This window comes from Rutidosis leptorrhynchoides, chromosome 1 (assembly GCF_046630445.1).
Source record: "Rutidosis leptorrhynchoides isolate AG116_Rl617_1_P2 chromosome 1, CSIRO_AGI_Rlap_v1, whole genome shotgun sequence".
Taxonomy (NCBI): Eukaryota; Viridiplantae; Streptophyta; class Magnoliopsida; order Asterales; family Asteraceae; genus Rutidosis; species Rutidosis leptorrhynchoides.
Window position 1 is genome coordinate 419499857 of NC_092333.1, and position 8188 is coordinate 419508044.

Here is an 8188-nt window from a genome sequence, read left to right on the forward strand (position 1 = left end):
AATCTCTAAATCACCATCTCTTCACAATCTAAGCTGAGTCGATAACTGAAAATTCTCTCAAATAAGTGATGGAGATTTGAGTCTTGATCAAGCCTATGACGAAGGATGTGAGCATGATTGGCTAAGAGCGATTTCATTTCTTAGAACTATAGGACACCCTAAACACTTCAGTGAAATGAGTGACCCGAGTGAGATAGCCTCAGTTATGTAACCTCCTCTCATGCTTGCGGAAAAAGGTTTGAGAATAACAAAAAGAATAAAAACTAAGTTTTCACTCCTCCGTCTTGCGGAACAAAGACCACTTGATCGCTATGAATAAAAGTCTTCAGTTTTTAAGGTTCGAAAGTTTGCTTGAGGACAAGCAAAGTCTAAGTGTGGGATATTTGACATCGGCTAAAAAGTCATATTTTTACCCCCGATATTGAGTCCCAAAAGCATAAAGTTCAAAACCATGTCGGCAAAATAATTTCTTTTTCGGTTAAATCTATAGATAAAGTAGTTACGAAGACGGTGTAAGAAGAATCAAGAAAAATGGTGCTAAAACGAAGATTCTAGAGTGAAAACGATGAAAGACAAGAAATCAAGTTACGATCCAGGAAAATCAGCTGGCCAGGCAAGCCAAACAGCCTGCCAAACGGCTTGCCTGGCTCACAAACGACCTGCCAAACAACCAGGGCAAACGGCCCCTACAAACGGGCTGGTCTGACAAACGGCCCCTGCAAACGGCCTGCCAAACGGCCTACCAGCCGTTTGCAGGAAAAATCCTAGTCTATTTAAAGGCTTTTTGTCATCCAATTTCAACACACCTCTCCTCACTCTCTCACTACAATACACTTATCTCACTAGAGCTTTCAAGGCTTTCTCACCTCCGAGCGGGAAATTAAGTACCCGGAGGCGAATGCCGAAGATTGAAATAGGAGCGGTCTAGAGGATTTCAGCACTTGTAATGGTCCAGATCTCGTCTGTAAACGGTGAACGCTTTCCTTAATTTAATGAAGTTATCTTGTTATCTTAAGTTGCTTTCATCTTACATGCATATCTATCTGTTACAAATGTTTATTATATGTTGAATACTTTATCTGAAACTTATCCTATTGTTATGCTGAAACCCTGACGGTTTAGAAGTTTAATTTACGGATCATCCTTTCCGCTTATTCACATGGCTATAACCTAGTATTAGGACCTGATCAACCCAAGGATACAAGGTAAGTAGTTATGTGTGCTTAACGTTACAATAGGGATATAGTACCTACGTACGAATAACCATTTATTCGTTAAAGAAGAGCTGCCCATTTAGGTTGTGATTATAATAGGCAACATAGAGTTCAGTGAATACTAGTTTGCTCAAAAGCATGATTCGCGTCAGAAGCAACGTTCTTGAGATGTTGTAAGATGATCCGGGGTTGAATAATTGATCGCAAAGGAGAGACCTCTAATCCAATTAGCAGTACCTTAGAATATCTAAGATTGCACATCTGTTAATGTTAAGGCATAGCGTAGTGTTAAGCGGTGGAATATTGCTTTAGTTAGACCAACTAGGATTAAGAAAAGCTGAGACTTTCCTTTATGGATATACCACTTTGTTCATGTACCTAGGATTCTATCCATAAGGCCGTTTAAACCTTTTTAGGTTAAAGTTGGGAGTAGGGATATCCTTCTTAGCCAAAATCTTCAAAGTCTAAACTCTTAGTGACAAATCAGTTAGGTTCATAGCCCAGTTGATTGAGGTTTAGTATTTATTCTAGGAAGTTGAACTCTTGTGATAATTCACTATCAGAATTCTATTCTCCATACCTATCTATTTTTATCTTTCCAGTTAAATTACGTATTATTAGTTAATCTTAATCTATCACCTCTTGTCACTAGGATTAACTATATAGGCACTTTTGTCCCACGTTACTGAGCAAACATACAAAAATACTAACCTAAGTTATATTTACCACTTACTCGTTAAAAGGAAGACAAGTAGGTGAGTTATAGCTAGGAAACCTCAGCTAAATTAAATGATAAAACCCTTACTCTCTTTTGGTAGCTGATTCTGACGTGTTGCGACCTAACGACACCGCACAAATAAAACCGTCCATTTTGGCCATATCAACGACTCTGTGTGCTCTAGGCATGGTCCGAACTATAGAAACATGAGGCATATTAACAATCCACAAGGTCTAAACTTTCTTATGCATAACGAAGATAATGAGATTATCCCTGAACCAAGAGACCAGGATGTGTCGTAATGCTTTCTTTGATGATTGGTAAGTTGAAAACTAGTTAGGTTCTAGTTAAAGAAAGTTACCTTAAACACCATGGCCATGTTAAATTATAATTTTCATGAACACGTCTAGTTATCCTAACGTTTCCATTCCTTTATGAGTTTAAACAAACAGTTCCTTATTACTAAAGAACCTGAGCTTAGTGCAATGCTCGTACCGTGCTATGGCTTAATGTACGCTATCGGTCCTAGAGGGTGTTTCCAGAGTTGTACATAACATTGTTGTAGCTTACAACAACTGTTGTGCTTCATCATACTCTTACTATGTTTATTATGCTGGTGACTACACCGCATAGGTCGAAGGCAAGCTTTGTACTCCAGACTCCTAGACAGAAGTTCCATTATAAAAGCTTCATCTATTGGTATCCGTAGTGTAGGTTGACGTATAATAACCATTTTTCCTTTGTCAAACGCACTACAAGAAGAGTTTTCTTAACCAAATTTTTGACACAGATAGTGTACTCTGAATTGAGGTTCGCAATGTCTCAATAGAGAGCCAATAACCACGTTCAACCGGATGGAAAAGCGATTGAGTTTAAACATAATCGGAAAGCATTTTTACAACATCACATTTCATAATATATATATATATATATATATATATATATATATATATATCATTGTAACTAACTACATCGCAACATACACTGAAGATAACTACTCGCTAATCATGGCATTAATACCATCTAGAATAACGATAATGCATGAAAGACATTACCAGTAGATTAATCGAGTTCCGAAATTACAAAAGTGACAAATTCTAATGCACCTACAGACTCCGTTTGATGCCTACTTCTAGGTAATTATCTTTAATTATTATCATAATCCTAGAGAGAGAAACTAGTGAGAGAGTGAGATTGTAAGTGAGGGAAGTGTGTGGAAAATGGATGAAAAATGACTCAATTTATAAGCAACTTTAGGCTCTGGCAGGCCATATGGACCAGTGGTCACCGGTCGTGTGGAGTGGTCGTGTGGGCTCAAATCATAGGCAAGCCGTGTGGAGTGGGCGTGCAAGCCTGATTTCTAGGCAGGCCGTGTGGTCCACCCGTGCAGGTTAGGCAGCCATGTGGCTAGCCCGTGTGGGTTGTTTTTTAGTTAATTTCCGGATCATAACTTGGTTTCCGAGATCGTAACTTAGTTTTCAACGTTTGCGCTTCAAATTCTTCATTTTAAGTAAGTTTTCTTCGTTTCTTCTTGCATTGTCTTCATAATCACTTGATCTACCAAATAAAGCAAATAAACGCTTAATTCTACCTTGTCCTAATTTAATAGTTAACATACAAAGAACACACAGTTTAAGAAAAAGTGACTGTCACATGTACTTCTTTGTCTACTTTCCAGCTTTACCCATTATTTTTTACATACATTTTTATCAACTCAAATAAAGTAAGGGTATAAAAGAACTCTACCAGAATATTTTTATCTATTTATGAAAGTGGACTCTAATTTGGCATGTTCCAAAAAGGAAATATGGACTAATATTTTTTTTGGCAAAAAAAGAAGACTATATAAATAAACCTTCATCAAATCAACGAAAGCAATCAACATATTACAATGCAAGAGACTTATATGCCCAAAAGAAATGACAGAAACTAACATAACGAGAATGAAGAATTGAAACATCTAACACAATGAAGCAACAAAAAAGGAATAAAGTCCCAAACATAAGCTTGAAGGCTATGATAATAGTAGATTGCAGAAACCTTTAGCTTGATGTAGCGCATGATGAGCGACCGACAAATGTAACAATCATTGAAAAAGAATCAAAACTAGAAAATAAATTAGCTCAAATAGTATCATCCTCCAGGATATCTGATAATGCTAAAAATGAACATATATTTCATAGCATTATCCTTCAAGAAAGACAAGCTTTTAGTTGCAATTGTTCTATTTACAAGTGATATTCGTTTAAATATTAAAAGGTGAAGACAAAAGACAGATTCGACGATTTGAAGACGCAAATGACCAAAATGCTAAAGAGTACAAAGTACAATCAAAGTGGTTCAAATTATTGATGAGAAACGTCTAAAAGTTAAAAGAGTACGAGCTGCGAAACGTAAAGTACAAGATATTAAATCGTACGAAAGGACGTTCGAAAATTGGAATCGGGACATGAACCAACTATCAATGCGCAACTCAACGGAGCTAAAATTACAAGTCAACGATGCACAAGAATATAATATAATATATAATTAATTATATAAAATTATATATATTATATTATATATATTAAATAATCGAGCAGCCCACGTTTTAATTGACAATGTGAGCTGGTACAGCTGGCCATGCGATCGCATGGCTAGGTAGTGTTAATATCATGCGATCGCATGAAGGCCTGTAGCTGGCCAAGTCCTATAAATTGCAATGATTTCGGACGAGTTTTATACACCATATATTATCTATCTCTCACTCTCTTAAATATATATTATATTTATATTTTAATTATAATTTTAATATTAAAGTTTAATAATAATAAGGTTATGGTAGCGAATGTTGTAAGTTTGTAAAGTCGAAATTCTGTCCGTGTAACGCTACGCGATTAATACTCATTGTAAGTTATGTTCAACCTTTTTAAATTAATGTCTCGTAGCTAAGTTATTATTATGCTTATTTAAGCCGAAGTAATCGTGATGTTGGGCTAAATATTAAAGACGGGGTTATTGGGTTTTGGACCATAATTGGGTTTTGGACAAAAGACCGACACTTGTGGAAATTGGACTATGGGCTATTAATGGGCTTTATATTTGTTTAACTGAATGATAGTTCGTAATTTAATATAGAGACTTACAATTTGACGTATCTATAAATAACCATATACACTCGATCGGACACGATGGGCGGGATATTTATAAGTACTAATAATCGTTCATTTAACCGGACACGGGAATGGATTAATAGTCAATGGACTCATTAAAATAGGGGTGGATTACATACAAGGACACTTGGTGTAATTGTTAATAAAGTATTAAAACCTTGGATTGCACACAGTCGATAACCTGGTGTAATCATTAACAATGTATTAAAACCTTATTACAGTTTAAGTCCCCAATTAGTTGGAATATTTGACTTCGGGTATAAGGATAATTTGACGAGGACACTCGCACTTTATATTTATGACTGATGGACTGTTATGGACAAAAACCAGATGGACACATCGAATAATCCAGGACAAAGGACAATTAACCCATGGTAATAAACTAAAATCAACACGTCGAACATCATGATTACGGAAGTTTAAATATGCATAATTCCTTTATTTTATATCTCATCGCACTTTTATTTATTGTCATTTTATTTATTGCACTTTTAGTTATCGTACTTTTAATTATCGCACTTTTATTTATCGTCATTTACTTTACACTTTAAATTAAGTTGTATTTATATTTAATATTTTACATTAGGTTTTAATTGTGACTTAAGACATAAAATCAACAAACCGGTCACTAAACGGTAAAAACTCCCTTTTTATAATAATAATAATAATAATACTTTTATATATATATATATATATATATATATATATATATATGTGTGTGTGTGTGTGTGTGTGTGTGTGTGTGTGTGTGTATATATACAAATATAGTTTTAAAAATATAGCGTTAAACTTGGCTAGCTCCCTGCAGAACGAACTGGACTTACTAAAAACTACACTACTGTACGATTAGGTACATTGCCTATAAGTGTTGTAGCAAGGTTTAGGTATATCCACTCTATAAATAAATAAAAAACTTGTGTAAAATTGTATCGTATTTAATAGTATTTCGCAATAAAAATATAACTATTTCGTATACACCTCGCATAACATCAAGTATTTTTGGTGCCGTTGTCGGGGACTTCAACAACGCCGAAAGCGAAACACTATAAAAAAAATTATTAAGTTTTTAAACTATTTTTGTAAAAATATAAAAAAATTTAATTATAAAAATTTAAAAACATAAAAAGAAAAATATATTTCTTTATTAAGTGTTTAAATTTTTAAAGTTTAAATTTTTTTTATTTCTTTTGTTAAAAATTAAAACTAATAAGTAAATTTTTTTTTAGTTTTTATTACATTTTATTTTCTATAAAATTAAAATCAGAAAAAAAAATATATAAGTATTCGGGCCTGGTACTGTAGCAGCCCAAGACCTGGCCTGGTATCTGAAGCCATGCGATCGCATGGCCCAGACACGTAAACCTCATGCGATCGCATGAGGCTGTCTGACAGCTGAAAACCTAGCATTTATTACAGAATTAGGTTAATTATTATTATAAATTAAATCATTTAGGGTTAGATTTAATTATTATTATTATTAATTAGTTTTAATTAGTTTGTTTAATTAAATTTGTATTTTAAGTTTTATTTAGTTTTATTAATTATAAAAATAATACTTTTATAAAATAATAATATAAAAATAATATTTTTTATAAAAATTGTATTTTCATAACTTTAAGTTTTATTTCTATATTTCGTATCTTTTTATTAGTTTAATTCGTAAATTGTATATTTATCGTTCGTAATTAGTTTTAAGATTAGTTTTTGCTATAGTTTATTTTATATTTCTGGATTTTTAGGCTTTGCCTTAAAATCCCTTAAGTGCTTTTTCTTTAGACTAAGATTTAGGTGCTTTAGAATTTTGCGACGCCGTGTTAAAATTTTAGTATCCTTTTAAGTTATTGCCGTTTTGGATATAGATTCTTTTTAAGCTTTAATACTTTAGTAGCTACTTTTTTCTTTTAAGTTTCGACGTTTTACTTTCTTATTATTATTTTTCAACCTTTATTTTTCGACGCTTATTTTTCGACGTTTTTTTATGCACTCTTTTTCTTTCTTATTTCTCGACGCTCTAGTTTTTAGGACATAGATTTTTTCTTCAAAATTGCGACGAAAAATTATTTTAAACGGTTAAATTGATAGACATCCAAAATTTTCTGGTTCGTAGTAATAGTTGAATTTGTTAGTGGCGAGTTGTGGGCTTCCGATTTAAAGGGTCCTGGCTACCTGCTGTATCTATTGGCTATTCGAAACGTGGACACAATTAGAAAAGTCTATTAATTGGATAACTTATATAATTTTTCTTCCTTTTTTATAACTAATAGGATATTCAGTGAATGCACCGAGCAAAACGTTCACCACCTTTCATACGTTCACCACCTGTAACTCGATCAAGACATCTAGCCAATATTGTCGCCGTTGATTTTTCTTTAGAATCGTCATCTAGTCGACCAAGTACTCCAATTTAAATTTTCGATAATCCATTTTTTTGAACCCGACATCACAATTGAGAATCCGGAGGATATTCAGGGACAATTCAGACCCGACCTCACAATTGAGAATCCTGAACCACTAATCATTCCTCCTGAACCACAAATCACTCATCCAGAGATTGTCGAGGAAGAAACCATTAAATCAGAATCCTCTAGTGATTCAGATTCAACAAATTCAATCATGAAAAATCTGGAACCTCTAAGTATGGAAGACCGAATGAGAGCTAAACGCACTGGCCAAGGTCACACAATTACTCAACCAGACATTAATGCGCCAGATTATGAAATCAAAGGACAAATCCTACACATGGTAACTAATCAATGCTAATTTAGTAGTGCGCCAAAGGAAGATCCAAACGAACATCTTCGTACCTTTAATAGGATATGTACTCTATTTAAAATCCTTGAAGTGGAGGATGAACAGATCTATCTCATGTTATTTCCCTGGACTTTAAAGGGAGAAGCCAAAGATTAGTTAGAATCGTTACCTGAAGGGGCGATTGATACATGGGATGTCTTAGTTGAAAAATTTCTTAAACAATTCTTTCCGACATCTAAAGCCGTGAGACTTCAAGGAGAAATAGTTACGTTTACACAAAAGTCAAATGAAACATTATATGAGGCATGGACAAGATTTGGAAAGTTGTTGAGAGGATGTCCTCAACATGGTTT

At 33.8% G+C, this 8188-nt stretch overlaps 1 non-coding gene across 1 annotated transcript; it reads right to left on the minus strand.

Annotated features, from left to right (window-relative positions):
• Window positions 1–8081: 8081 nt before the first annotated feature.
• LOC139886750 (small nucleolar RNA R71) lies at window positions 8082–8188 on the minus strand. Its single transcript, XR_011772618.1, has one exon. It is a non-coding gene; the product is annotated as a small nucleolar RNA R71 (small nucleolar RNA).